Source organism: Elephas maximus, chromosome 20 (genome assembly GCF_024166365.1).
Source record: "Elephas maximus indicus isolate mEleMax1 chromosome 20, mEleMax1 primary haplotype, whole genome shotgun sequence".
NCBI lineage: Eukaryota > Metazoa > Chordata > Mammalia > Proboscidea > Elephantidae > Elephas > Elephas maximus.
In genome coordinates, this window is record NC_064838.1 from 16,153,871 (window position 1) to 16,169,938 (window position 16,068).

The window sequence follows — 16,068 nt, forward strand, 5'->3', positions numbered from 1 at the left end:
GCTCAGTATACTAAAATTCTTTTTTTTATATTGAAGTTTGTTTTTTCTGAACATTTTATTGTGGTTTGGGAGCAAGTTTACAGAGGAAATTAATTTCCAATTCAACAATGTCTACATATTTTGTTTCTTGACATTAGCTGCAATCTCCTCAATGTGACAGACAGCGCCGTACCCACTTCCTCCCTGAGTTCCCTATTTCCATTCGCCCATCCTTCCTGCCCCTTTCTGCCTTCTGAACTTTGTTTTTGGCCAAATGCTGCCCTTTTGGTCTGGTCTGATTGTTCTGTAGTTATTGTTCACTTTATAGGCCTGTCTGTTGTTTGGCTGAAAGGTGATCTCCCAGTGTGGGTTCAATTCCAGTTTGAAGGGCATCTAAGGGCCATAGTCTCCGGAGTTCCACCAGTCTCTATCAGACCAGTAAGAGTAGTCTTTTTTATCAATATGAATTTTGTTCTACGTTCCTCTCCCACTCTATCCAGGACCTTCTACTGTGATCCAATCAGAGCGGTCAGTATTGGTAGCCAGGCACCATCTAATTCTTTTGGTCTCTGGCTAATGGAGGCTGTGGTTGGCGTGGCCCATTAGTTCTTTACACTAATTGCTTCCTTGAGACTCTGACTTTCTTCACTCCTCTTTGCTCCGGACAGGAAGAAACCAATAGCAATATCTTAGATGGCCACTCATAAGCTTTTAAGACCCCAGTCACTACCCACCAAAGTAGGATGTAGAACATTGTCTTTAGGGGCTATGTTATGCCAATTGATCTAGATGTTCCCCAAGACTATGGTTCTAAGCCCTCAAGCCCAGTGACTCTGTCCCTTGAGGTGTTTGGTTATGGCTAAGAAGTTTTCATAACTGTGCCCCGTGTGCTCTACTATGTACATGGATATATTTGTGGCACATACGAATGCATGTGACGTATGTACAAATATCCTCTGCCAAACCTATATATGTTTGTGAGTGTACTCCCATTATATTGAAACTTGATGAACTCATTTTTTGTATCATTTTTTTTTTTTCGTCCTTCAAGTTCCCAAAGAAAAACGGGAGTTCTGGGCCTTGGTTAACAAAAATGCTTTTTCAGTAGCCTGAATGCATAAGTGTGTGTGTGTGTGTGTGTGTGTGTGTGCAAGGGGTATAGTGTCTACCAATAATACTTACATGAGCCTTCATCTATTTAAGTGTGGTGATATATGTGAATACCATTATTGCATCATTTAATACTGCAGCACTGAGTGTTATGGAGATCTTTATTTTTTAAAAAATATATTTTTGTAGTATGCTAGCTTGTCAGCATTAATGCATGCAAACACAATTTCACATAAGCCCCTCCTTGCCTAAATCCCTCATAATTAGTGCTTGAAAATGAAGAGTGTTTAAGAACATGGAACTCATGGGCCTGGAAACTACACTCCTTCTTTCTGCCTTCTCCCTGTTGAATCCGAGCTGGAGAGTTTCCTAGTTAACCCAAGTGCATGAATGAAGATAATTCAATCGTTTATGACCATGTATATACTAGGTAGGTTTACAGCAGTGCTGGTGCCCAGAGGATTTCTGAAAGGATTATGCTTTTCACTTGGGTTTCCAAGTGATTTGACTGGGGTTCTCAAAAGCAAACTAATGTAATAATTATTTTAAAAGTCATACCATAAAATAAACAAACAACTCGGGGCAGGACATCAGCAGTGATAATTATTGATGTTTCATCTATGCTACGAAATGAAAAACAAATTAATTTCATCCGCCGACATACAGGCATCCCTTGTGAAACCTGAGGCTGAGGGTCTGCTTCAAAGTTTTTGGCTTCAAGGGCTGACAGGCCCAGAGCCTTGGAATTCAAAGCTCGCCTAGAATCTCTAGAAACAGATTATAAAATCAAAGAGAAGCCAGGTCGATTGTAGGAATCAATTGCCCTCTGTCTTTCAGGCAAGAGACAGTGGTTTTGTAATCGGTGAAAGATGATGAGGCCCTTAATCCACCAGGTGAGGTGGGTGTTGATCAAGATTAAATTGTCAAAAGGGTAAATTCCTTAAGTTCAAAGAAAAAAGAAATTCATGGAGACAGACGGGGGCTAAAAGGGGTGCTCAAAAACCTCTTCTAGTTTGAAATTGGGCTGGAACTCAAATGTTTAAGTCAAATCTCTTGTCTTAAAATCTTAGTGGAAAGAAAATAGTAAATTAAAAAATATTGAGAAACATTGAAAATCAAAAAAAAAAAAAAAAAATTGAAATTTACTGCCAACTCCCCTGACACTGCCCACCCCCCTTTGCCTCCTCTGAACTTTTGATGAGTCATCTAAACACTATTTTAGGCACCGACTTTTCAATTTAGCAAATGGAAGTTCGGCCAGACAGATAAAAAGACCTAAAGCAGATACGCGTAGGGAAGCTGCCAAATACTTCTCTACCTTAGAAGGGTCATTAAATATTAAAAATGCTGAACTGAAATGGGGAACTGAAGCGTGAACCGTACCAGGCTGAGACGGCTCCAGAAGAGTGGGAAGGCAAATACACAATTCACCTGTGGGACTTGTCCACCTAGTAAATACTCCCAACACAACGGTGGGAGAGGGGGTGATGCTGGAGTGGAGGGGTGGCGCTTATCATGATCTGCTCTAGGGAAAGAGAAGACTGTACTGTTTGGCAAAGTTCCCTATTCTTTTATGCCCCTCAGTCCCACCTCACTCTCCAGTTAACAACCAAACCAAAAAAAGCCAAAGCGACTGCCGTGGAGTCGACAGAACAGAACTGCCCCATAGTTTCCAAGGAGCATCTGGCGGGTTCAAACTGCCAACCTCTTGGTTAGCAGCTGTAGCACTTAACCACTATGCCACCACGGTTTCCAGTTAACAACCACTGTTCTAGAAATCCAAGGCAACATACTTTGATGTCTAATACTGATTGCCAACATTACTTGACTAGTGAGTAGATTCACTAAACAATGGATCAACCAGATTATACTATTTACTAAGTTTCAGTAACTTCCTGGGGTGGAATGTAACTAAGACTCAACAAAAAAAACTCCAGAATTCACGGAGCCCTGGTGGCGCAGTGGTTAAGAGCTGGGCTGCTAACCAAAAGGTCAGTGGTTTGAATCTACCAGGTAGTCCTTGGAAACCCCATGGGGCAGTTCTCTCTGTCCTATAGGATCATTATGAGTTGGAATTGACTCCATGGCAACAAGGTTGGGTTGTTTTTTTTTCTTTTCTTTTTTTAAAGGAACTCCAGAATTTCATACCAGATGTGTAAAGGTTTCTTAGAAGCTGCAGTCTGCCCCAGGATGCAACATCTCTTTTCCTTACAACCATGGCAACAGAGGTAACCTTAGAGGTACTGGGCGAGCTACCATTTGAGAGGTCTCTCCTCAGAGAGAACAGTAATGGGATCCTTCAGTGGGTTTCTATGACTGTCAAGGATAAACAATGAGAACCAGAGAAGTGAGTCAGATGACGTGGCTGAATGCACAAAGGTAATATGAAACAATATCAAGTCATGGCTAATTCAGCTGGATTATGAATCCAATCACTGGGTCACTAGATTCAGGCCCCATTTTATTTTTGTCCTTGACTTGTGGACCAGGACACCACGCAAATGAGGTGAATTCTAGGATTTGGTTCTCAAGTAGGGGGACATAAATAAAAGGAACTGTTAAAACTTGAAAAGTATCTTAGTGAAAAATATGACCCCTATCATTTTACAGATAATGTCACTGAGGCTCCAGGAGATGAAGGTGTTTGCCCAATCACACAGTAGATAACAGCAGAGGGTGCCTCTGGACTCCCAGTCCACTGCTCTTTCCTGTTCCACGCTCTAGTCAGCTTTCTATGACTTCTGTGCAAATCTCTCACCAGGAATTCTCCAAAGGTATGCTTTTGGTAAAAACTGGAATCAAGCAGACCTGGGGAAAAATGACCCCAAGTGCCATCTCCACTGTTCGTTGGACTGTACTGCAACATCAAACATAAAATCTCATGGTAGAACGGGAAATTTATTTCTAGAGACTCACCCTACTTTTGCTATATCAATGCTTTACTGCTTGGAAACTTAGCCTGTGCTATAGCAGTGGATATTGGTAGCTTTGTCACAAATACTTTGGATTTAGAACTACTTGGCACAATGTTGGGAGAACTGTTTCTTTCCCCATCTATTACTAATTATCAATCTGTTTTAAGGTTAAAAATTAACTTGTAGAACACCAACAAGCAAATGTAGAAGGAATGAAAGAGATAGAAAATCATCACTTTGCAACTATCATAGTACTAATTGATTCAGGCAATAATCGTCAATAAATGAAAACAATTGGGTGAAAGTTTGATGAGAAATAGGACGGGCTGTTCACGTAATTTTGAAGTCTCTCTCCACAGATTTCTTATTAATTACAAACGGGAAAATGGTAACTCTCCGATGGGGAAACCTAGCAGACACCATGTTAGCCAAGTGATGAGACATCGCCAATAACTGCGTGCAACAGCATCGTGTGCCTCCTGACGTTACACACGGAAGACCCAACCTCACCTGTATACAGTGTGTGCTGGAAAATGAAATGTTTTGCAAACGGCTGGGGGTGTGGCTGGGGGGAAGCCCTGATTTACAGCAATTGTTGATGTGCGTGATATAAATACTCCCACCATGGCTCATTTCAATCTACCAACATGATGTCACAGAACATGGAGTTAGGAAGAGATGTGCAGGATTGGCTCTCATGAGCTGGTCTAAGCTGGCTCAGGCACACCACTGTGTAGTATTCATATACTGAATATATATCACTAGATCTAATTATCGGACCAATAAGCAACATCATGACAAATGGAAAAAATACTGAAATTGTCAAGGATTTCATTTAATTGGATCCACAATCAACACCCATGGAAGCAGCAGTCAAGAAATCAAATGATGTATTGCGTTGGGCAAATTTCCTGCAAAAGACCTCTTTAAAGTGTCATAAAAGCCAAGAGGACACTTTAAGGACTAAGATGCACCTGACCCAAACCATGGTATTTTCAATCATGCCTCATGTGCATGTGAAAGCTAGGCAAAAATAAGGAACACCAAAGAAGAATTGATGCCTTTGAATTATGGTGTTGGCAAAGAATACTGAATATGCTCTGGACTGCCAGAAGAACAAACAAGTCTGTCTTGGAAGAAGTACAGCCAGAGTGCTCCTTGGAAGTGAGGATGGTGAGACTTCATCTCACTTATTTTGGACATGTAATCAGGAGAGATCAGTCCCTGGAGAAGGACATCACGCTTGGTAAAGTAGAGGGTTAGTGAAAAAGAAGAAGACCCTCAACATGATGGATTGACACAGTGGCTGCAACAATGGGCTCAAATATAACAATGATTGTGAGGATGGCACAGTCAGCCAGTGTTTTGTTCTGTTGTACATACGATCACTATGAGTAGGAATCACTTTGACAGGACCTAACAACAACAAGAACAGATTTAAATATGAGAAAACATCAGACAAATCTAAATTGAGGGATAGTCTACAAAACATCTGACCCACACTCTTAAAAAATGTCAATGTCATGAAAGCTAAAGAAGGGCTGAAGAACTTTTCCAAAATAAAGGAAGCTAAAGAGTCATAATAACTAAATAAAACGTTAATCTAAAGCAAAAAAAAGAGTTGTTACAAAGGAAATTATTAAGACAATTGGTAATTAGAATATAGATTGTATATTGTGCAATACTGTATGTTCGATGTTAACTTTTCTGAATGTGATCATGTGAACACGGTTACTAAGGAGATGTCATTGATTTCAGGAAACACACAGTGAAATACCAGTAGCCGGTTGCTGTTAAGTTGATTCAGACTCACGGCAGGTTTTTTTTTTCTATAGGGTTTTTGCTGGCTAATTTTTTAGACGTAGATCACCAGATTTTCTTCTGAGGTGCTTCTTGATAGACTCAAACCTCCCATTTTCAGTTAACAGCTGAGTGCATTAACCATACACCACCCAGGGACTTCATACAGTGAAATAAACCAAAAAAACCCATTGTCCTTGACTCATAGCAACTCCATAAGACAGAGCAGAACTGCCCCATAGGGTTTCCAAGGAGCAGCTGGTAGATTCAAACTGCCGACCTTTTGGTTAGCAGCCATAGCTCTTAACCACTGCTCCATACCAGGGACTCCATACAGTGAAATGGTTTGTGTTAAATGGGTATGATGACTGCAAGTTACTCTTAAATGGTTCAAAAAAAAAAAAAAAAATTATACATATGGGGAGAGTAACAGTGCCAATATGGCAAATGTTAACCAGCAAATTTGGGCTGATGAACATTCTGCAAAGTCCCTGGGTGGCACAAATGGTTTGCATTCTACTACTAACCTAAAGCTTGGTCGTCTGAACCCACCCAATGGTGCTGTGGAAGGAAGCGCTGGTAATTGCTTCTGTAAAGAATACAACCCAGAAAATCCTATCGAGCACAGTTCTACTCTATAACACATGGGGTCACCATGAGTTAGAGTTGACTTAATGGCAACAGGTTTGGATATATGGTACCTTTTTTTTTTTTTTTTTTTACTGCTCTTGTACCTCTGTAAGCCTAAAATTATTTCAAGATAAAAAGTATTTTTTTAAAAATTGACATTTTCCTGGAGTGGTAGATATTTATTTGTCTTAACTGTCTAGTTGCTGTTGTTGTGTGTTGTTGAGTTAGCAGCCAAGCACTTAACTATTGTGCCACCAGGGCTCCTTAACTGCCTAGTACCCCTCCCTTTTTATGGGATGAGTACCCCTTCTTTTGGAGAAGGCTCTAGTGAAAACATAGTCATCTTTTTCTGGTTAAGTGATTTGAAGAATGACCCAAAGACTTCCCCTGGGATTCTTCAAATGGAATTAAGGGAAGAACTCTCCCTCTCTGGATACAAAGTGGAAGACGTGAGCCAGAGGGAATCAATGACCACAAATGGAGGGAAAGGTACTTCTTGACATTGGTGGTCCAGCTGAATCCCCTACTGAGCTGGCCAGAATTTAAAGCCTGGCTAAGATTAAAAATTGGCAAGAATGAAGCCTTGGGCACTGGTTAGGATACTTCACTTTGGTTTACTACTAAGCTAGCAAACAAACAGTGCAAAGCACAGATACAACAGGGGCACAAATGAGCGAGTGGCTGCAGCTCCCTGGTGCCTCCCTAATTCCTCAGAGGACACACCATGGTGGAAGAAGGAAACTGCTGGCCAGAGAAGCCCAGGGAGAGGGGCTCCCTGGTTTTTACACTATTAGGCCATGTCAACTTTTACACTAAGGGGCCGTGTCAACACTTCAGACCTACAGGCCACAGTAACATACTGCCCTGTGCCACTAGGTCTCCAGAAGGCCAGGTCAGCGCTACCGAATCCGTACTTCCGTACTCTCCCCCTCTGTCTTTGCCTACAGGAGCCAATACTTTCTTCCTTTTTCTCCAAGAGCTAACATTTATGGGGAATGGTCTTAATGATACATTGTCCTTTCATCCCTCTAGATCAGGATTTCTGAACCTCTGTACTGTTGACATTTCAGGCTGGATGATTCATTGTTGAGGGGCAATCCTATGCATGGGAGGATGTTTACAGTGTCCCTGGTCTCCTCACCCAGAATTGTTATAAAGGAAATTATTGAGACAATTGATAATTTGAATATGGACTGTGTATTAGGCAATATTATAGGTTCAATGTCAAATTTTGTGAGTGTGTTAAGTGTACTAGGGTTATAGAAGGAGATGTCCTTGATTTTAGGAAATATACGGCAAAATACCAGTAACCAGTTGCTGTTGCTCAGTGGAGACAACTAAAACTGTCTCCAGACATTGTTAAACGTCTCCTGGGGGCAAAACTGTCCCGGATGAGAACCCCTGCCCTAGATACTCTCAATTGTATTCTTGGATTAAGCTAGAATCAAGAGAAAGCTACGGAATTGAACGGTAAGTTTTGTCCCATGTAGAACTGCTTTTCTGGGACTGTGCTTTGGCATCACCCCATTGGTTTATGTTGAGAAACAATACAGGTAACAACCCTCAGAAACTCATTATTCAAATAACTCTAGGTGCGTTGTTGAGAACATTGCTCGTGACGTCACATAATATCCCTTTATGAGACCCACGGGAGAAGCTTCTCCTTGGTTTTTAGCATCAGCAGTGACTCTGCTCCTTCTCAGCAGCTGCTTCATTTTCGCCCTACAGCCACTGCGAGTTACTTAAGTTGTCACGACTCCCTTTTTGCTTTGGTTGTTAAGAGAATTTCCCATTTCAAATTTGTGGGCCCTCTTTTACAAGCGTATATGATCAAAATGAAATGTTTTATACTAACCTTATCCTTGGCAGCATTTAATTATTTCTACAATGCACATGGTCTATCTGATCGCATTGTATAAAGTAGGCATTTTACTTAACGTATCAAAACTAACTCCTGTTGTACACTGTTGGTGGAACAGAAGTTGGTTTTGGACCAATTCTTTCACATTGTCTACTAAAGCTTAATACATACAGAGACTATGGTCTAGCAATTCTGCTCCTAGGTATGACACACCTAATAGAAATGGTTACATATGTCCACTAAAAGACAGGCGCTACGATGTCCGTGGCAGCACTATTTGTAATCACCAAGTACTGCAAACCACCCATATGCCCATCAGCATGTAAATGAACTCTGGTATATTCATGCCATGGACTACTGTTAAGCAGTAAGAATGAACAGGCCAGCTGCAACTACATGAAATAATATGAACGAATCTCACAGGCATAATTGGAGCAAAGAAAGCCAGAGGTTAAAGAGCACATTCTACATGACTCCAGTTATGTAAAATACAAAATCAGGCACAACTAGGAAATGCTGTTAAAAGTCGTGGTAGTGGTAACCCTTAAGTGGGGGAGAATTAGAGACTAGAAGAGAACATGTGAGAGACATTTCTCAGGTGCTGGTAACCTGGTTGCCTTGCTCTTGGTACTAGTTGCAATTTGTGAAGATTCACTAAGCTGCACACTTAGGTTCTGTGTTTTTTCCTATGTGTATATGATAATGAATTTCAATATAAAAGTTAAAAAACAAACAAACAGAACTTGTGATCTTCCTGGTAGTCTTTCAAATCTCAGTGACAACTTGATCCTCAGTGTTCATACCAATACCTCCATAGGATCATCAAGAACAAAGCCGGGCAGCGAGCAACCTGCATAACTGTATGTGACGACCCTGTTGGCACCTTCTAATATATTATTTACTTTCCTTATTGTCTCTCTTCCCACCTGCCATTGCTTCTACCTAGAAGATCCTTGTGGGCATGGATTTTTTAAAATCTATTTTGGCTATAGCACTATTTTTTTTTTTTTTCTCTAGCGCTTAGAAAACTGCCTAACATGCAGCAGGTACTCAATGTTTGCACAGTATCAATGAAAAGGATAATGAAGTAAAAAGTCAGTGGGGCCATTTATATCTTTTCCCTTTTAGAAGGGATGCTTCTTGTGTTTTTTGATTCACTATATATGGTAGATATGCATGGATTTTCTCCTCAGAGAAAGGACATCCCAGCTTTTTGAACCTGGAGGTCATAGCCCAGGCCTCACCATCATGTCCGCCTAAAAATAAGGCCCAGTACCCAGCAGGCAATGACTAGGTAAGCAACCTTAAAACACTAAACACAAAGAGGCATTAGCTATCAAGGAGTCAATTACTATTTTGGCTTCAGCTTCTACATATGTAAAAAGGAAATAATAATAGCCGTTCTTTAACTTCATGGAGTTTTTGAGGTCAAAAAGAAAAACAAGATATGTAAATGCATTCAAAAGGTAAAAAAAAAAAAAAATTCCAAGAAAGGCAAACAAATACAAGTGCATTTGTGGGTGTGTACCATAGTTCCAAAGACATAAGCATTATGCCCAAAGTATCTGGGCAGACTGCTTCTCTGCAACTTGATCACAATGAAGATAGGAGCAGACAGACAGAGAGAGAGAAAGCTTGTAGCATACGAATTAGTGTTTGACCGTGGGAGGACAATATGAATGAATACATAGATATGGCCATGAGAATGGAGAGAAAATTAGCCAGACCATATGCCTTCCTGAGGTTCAGCCCAGGTATGGTTTGTGTAATCAATGCACTTTTATTTTCAGGTGGACAGGTAGTACAAATTTTTGTTCTTGGGACGTTGTTTAAACTAGTTTAAACAGAAACCAGACTATGGTTTCCAGATACCATTCTCCTCCAAAAAGAAGCAGGGCTACTTGGAGAAATGGATTGGATCCTGGATTAGGAAAAAAAAAAAAAAAAGCTATGAAGAACATTACTGAGGTAATGTTGGAGAAATGTGAATAAGGACTGTATACTAGATAATAGTTGAGATAATATTATTATGATCTGAGAACAGTATTGTATCAATGTTAAATTTCCTGAGTGCCATAACTGTCCTGAAACCATTATACAATTCTGTAGGTTTAAAAATTTTCAAAATAAAAGGTTGGGAAAAAAAGATTAGAGCAACAGTGGTGACATCTCTGGGCAGTGGACTTGTGAATTACATGTTGTAAAAATGGCAAGGGGGTGACATCTGACCGCCTCTAACTTCACAAGGGAGAAGGAAAATCAAGATCAACAGCCCAAGGCTGATTCCTATGAGATTGAGGTCAGACATGCTCCTCTCTCTGCCATCTTTACCGAGTCTGACACCAACCGTCCTTCTACGGCACTCTTTATTTCTTTGCAGTTTTCGATAATTCATTGCAATGGACACACAGAATTTATAGACCATATTCACAGTTATGGGGCTTATTAGGGAAGTAACAGGTTACAGCTCAGGTCCAGGAACACACAGGATACAGTTCTTCCATTAGGGCAGCCTCTTCTCAGCCGTGCCTGCAGGCATGCCTCTCTCTGGCCCTCAGCCTCTGCCCTTTTGGGGCAAGTGTTACAAAGCCCTTTTAGCTCTGCCAATAAGTGTCTTGAGGCACCCTACTCCACCAGTAAACCTCGGCTCAAAGGTGCTCAGCACTAGCTCCGTGGGTCCACAAGCCTAACTCCAACAAGTGCCCAGAGATCATTCTACTCGGCCAGCAAGCCTCCTGGCCAAAGCACTCAGCTTTCTTGTTTCGTGGACTGGACGCTCATCATGCCATCTCCTGCCGGTCTCACCTGCCACCATTTCTCTGCTACCACTTCCCACCGTCTTCAGTGTTACAGCTCTCTTTCTCCTGGTTCCAGGAGCTTCTCAGTGCAGGGATCCTGGGTTCTTTAAAGGATGTGATTGGCTCCTGGCTTGTCCTTCCTTTGGTGGTGGCGAGATCCCCTTTCTGCTTTGGAATGGGCTCTCTTTTAAGCTTAGCGGGAAGGCAAAACTGACCAATCCTCTTGGTGGGCCACAGTTACCTTATTGGCACATTCCAACCCAATCACTTGAGTGGGAGTTATAAGACCATGGCGAGAAAGGCCACACAAAAGTGATCCATTGCACCACATATGTATTTTCTCAGTGATGAAAGCATGGCTAGACAAACTTGGGGTTGAATCTTGGCTCTGCCAATGGACAAGTTATCAAACCCTTCTGTGCCTCAGTTTCCACATTGGTAAAATGAGAATAATAAAAGTATCTACCTCAAAGGGCCATTGTGAAGATTAAATTAGAAAACAAATGTAAAATTCACAGCAAAGATCTTCACACATACTAATAGGCCATTTCTTAAAATTTCTAAAATAAATATATATTACTTCTGTAGCAAAGAAAAACGTCAACATCTAAAAGACATCTATTATGTTTCATCTAGTCTAAGATGCATTTTTTCAAATTTTAACATCTCTGAAACTGGAATGCATTTAACAAAGTTTTCCATTTGTGAAACACAGGCAGTCCCTGGGTTACGAGTAAGCTCTGTTCCTAAGTCTGTCTTTAAGTCATATTTGTATGTAAGTTGGAACAGTTAGGTATGGTTTGTGTCTAACGTTAATCAAATATTTGTCTTAGTGTACAGTATATAGTGCACCTTTTTATGCATAAAAACATTAAACGCTGCCAGATACACTAAAACATCTTTAATAATACAGTAACAACAACAATAATGTTTTGATGTGTGTCACCAAGTAGCGCCCGTTTGTTATCACGAACCATTGTATATACCTCGAATTTTTAATATAATAGGCTTTACGGAGGTTGGTTTGTAACTACAGGTTGTATGTAAGTCAGATGTTCATAATGCGGGGACTGCCTCTATGGCATTAATTTCGTAAAACTCCGCAGAAGCAGAGATATGTTTAACTCACCGTTGTACACCTAGTGGAGTCCCTGAGTGATGCAAATGGTTAACATGCTAGGCTGATAACATGCTAGGTTGAAGGTGCCTTGGAACAAAGGCCTGGCAATCTACTTCCAAAAAATCAGCCACTGAAAAACCCTATGGATAAACCATAAAAAGGGATGAAGTCCTGATGTATGCTGCAACATGAATGAACCTTGAGGACATTATGCTGAGTGAAATAAGTCAGAAAAGGCAACTACTGTATGATATCACTTAAATAAATTAAACAAAAATATAGAAACCAAAAGTAATTAGCAATTACCAGGAGCAGGAGGGAGAGGCAAAGGGGGGATTTTTGCTTAGAGTGCATTGAAGGTAAGTTAATGGTGGTAGCATAATCTGGAAAAAAAGCAAAAATTGTTGCACAACTCAAAGAATGTAATCAATGTCACTGAAGCGTAATGTAGAAACTGATGAAATATCGTATGTGTTGTGTGTATATTAACATAATCATAATTTTTTAAAAAGCTGTGGAGCACAGTTCTACTCTGACATACATGGGGTCACTGTGAGTCAGAATCAACTGGACAACAACTGGTAGCTGGTACATCTAGCCATCTATATAGTGCCTAGCACATAGAACTAAACCATAATTTCTTAAAAAAAAAAAAAAAACCCTAAGCCTTCTGATAACGCAGATGACACTGCCAACGATATAATCAGGACTATGAGTTTTCCCAACCCTCCCAATCCTTATTTTTACTTCTCCCTATTCTGAGGTCTTTTTTTTTTTTTTTTTATTCTGAGGTCTTTAGGCTCAACTTTAACTTAAATTCCTTTTAAGTCCAGGAAGAATGAGATTGTCACATGGTCAAATATCGGCCAGGCTGGCTCCACCATTCTGCTAATATCTGAAGACTCTTTATAAATTCTTATGCCAACACATTTTCAAAGCAAGGGAGTGAACGTTTATGAGACTGCCCTGAAAATTAGAGGTGTGGTGATCTATGGCCAAATTGTTAGGCGGTACAAGAAAGGCGGGGAGCCTAAATAGGTCAGACTCTGGAATATGCATGGAGGTTCCATGGCACCCACATCTGATAAACACACAGGTGGACAATTGGAGATTGATGAGTAACCTTTATTAAACAAACACTTAGAACCAAGCTCTTCTGCATTCACCCTTCTACGTGATAAGATTACATACACAGCAGACGTTAATTACAGCATTCTAATTGCTTAAATGCACCCTGGCACCAATTTACGATTACAATTTGAACTCATAGCAGTACAGCGTTCTGATGAAAAACACAGCCTTATTTTAAAAAAAAAAAAAAGTGCAAGGTGTTTACAAGACAATCGAGGATGATTAGAGGGAGAAAGGATGAATCAGAAGAAAGTAGGTTATAGTCCTGACGTTCAAAATTAAGCTGTTGAGCCCAGAAGACTTTCTAAAGTTATCCTAACTGGAAGTTTTACCTGAGCGAATATGTAACGATGCTTTTATTTTCAGAACTACTGTGTGTTATCTAATTGGGTGTTCCATTTTTATCTAATTGGGTCTTCATTTATTTTTTCCAAAAGGGTACTCCATGTTTAAAATATTTTCACCAACATCCTCCTTTTATGCCATAATTGTTATTATTTATGTTCAAGTATGTCTTATAGATGTAGTCCTCCTGGGAATTCTGGGGTAACATTGCCATTGACAACAACAAAAACAAGAAATACTTGTCAGGTGCTTATTATCTGTTCCAAGAGTGTTACCTACACTAATTCAGTGAGTCCTCAGGACAACCCTATGAGGAGTAGTGCTATCCCCATTTCACAGGCAGGAAAGCTGAGGTTTAGGAAGATAAAGTAGGCTGCTCAAGGCCATGCAGTTATAACTGATGAAGCCAAGATTCAAAGCTCGGCAGTTGGATCCCCACATCACACCTTTGGCCATAGTTTGCACTCTCCAAAGAACAAATAAACAATACTGGTTGGTGTCCAACACTCATGACATATTTACCAACTTCACTTCAACTCAGAGGTAAATTGTATTCATAAACTACATGTGTTCTTACCCACTGCCGTTGAGTCGATTCCGACTCATAGCGACCCTATAGGACAGAGTAGAACTGCCCCATAGAGTTTCCAAGGAGCGCCTGGCGGATTCGAACTGCTGACCTTTTGGTTAGCAGCCGTAGCACTTAACCACTACGCCACCAGGGTTTCCACATGTTTTCTTAGTAAATTTAAAATTGTAACTATTTGTGGAAAGTTCAACAGGTTTACCTGAAATGGGTATCTTAGTCTATTTCATAATGAACCTATATTATAAAAAGAAAAAACAAAACAAAAAAAAACAGCTGCAATCGAGTGAACCCTATCTCATGGCGACCCCATGTTTGTCAAGGTAGACTCTGCTCCACAGAGTTTTCAATGGCTGATTTTTTTCTGAGGTAGATCTCCAAGCCTTTCTTCCAAGGGGTTTCTGGGTGGACTCAGATCTCCAATCCTTTAGTTAGTAGCAAAGCATGTAAACCATTTATACTACCCAAGGACTCCCCTGTACAGCAAAGGTTTGCCAAAATAGTATTAATATTAGGCCTGCTTAGTTTGGAAATGGAAGACTTCTTTCAATGTCTTCTTTCTGAAAAATACAGAGATGGCCCTTCGAAGTCTTCCTTAGGCCTGTCAAACATGCAGTGCTCCAATGAAAGGCAGATTGCATCTGCTTCAGATTTGGGTTAAAAAATAGACGATAGCTAGATGACGGATGGACAGATAAAGGTGGATAGAGACATAGACAGCTGGCATGGGTAAATTTATTTTTGGAAGTTTCTTTGCCATATTCCTTTTTACATTTTTTTCTAGATTTTGTTTTTGTTGTTGTTAAGAATATACACAGAAAACATACACCAATTCAACAGTTTCTGCACATGCAGTTTAGTGACACTGATTATATTCTACAAGTTCTGCAACCATTCTCACCCTCCTTTTCTGAGTTGTTCCTCACTTATTAACATGAATTCACTCCCCCCTAAGGTTCTTAGCTAATCTTTTAAGTTGCTGTTGTCAGTTTGTTCCCACATAGTTACTAAAAGAGCATATTGCTCAAGGCAGACCTTTTTTTACTAGTAAGCAGAAAATATTGTTCAGTTTTAAGATTACTTCAGGGGATATTTTTGGTTTAAGGTTTGAAGATTATATCAGGGCAGTAGCTTCAGAGGTTCATCTACTCTCCCTGGCTCCAGAAAGTCTGGAGTCCATGAGAATTTTCAATTCTGTTCTACATTTTCCCCCTTTTGCTCAGGATTCTTCTATGGAATCTTTGATCAAAATGTTCAGTAACGGTAGCTGGGCACCATCCAGTTCTTCTGGTCTCATGGCAAAGGAGGCAGTTTGTTCATGGAGGCAATTAGCTATACATTCCATATCCTCTCCTAATTCTGACTCTCCTTCTTCCTCTGTTGCTTCAGGTGAATAGAGACCAACTGTTGAGCCTTGGATGGCCACTTGCAAGCTTTTATGACCCCAGGCACTATGAAATGAACTAAGAGAATAGAAGCAGTAAACATGTTATTAGGCCAATTAACTGGGATGTCTCATGAAACCATGACCCTAAATCTCCAAACCAAGGAAACAAGTCCCATGAGTTGTTTGGTTGTATATAAGGGGCCGCTACTCTTTATTTATTTTTTGTCATTATTATAAATATATCACATAACTTTTGCCAATTCAGCTTTTTACACGTGTATAACTTATTAACAGCAATTACAGTAATTGGCTGTGCAACCCTACCTATAATCAATGTGATTTTTCCATTATCACTGACCCCATTTTCCCCTTCCTTCTGCCCCTGATAACCACTAATAAACTTTGG

At 40.3% G+C, this 16,068-nt stretch overlaps 1 protein-coding gene across 13 annotated transcripts in view; it reads right to left on the reverse strand.

Annotated features, from left to right (window-relative positions):
* FRMD4B (FERM domain containing 4B) overlaps window positions 1-16,068 on the reverse strand; it is a 386,278-nt gene that overhangs the window by 88,144 nt on the left and 282,066 nt on the right. The gene's annotated exons all lie outside the window — the stretch shown is intronic.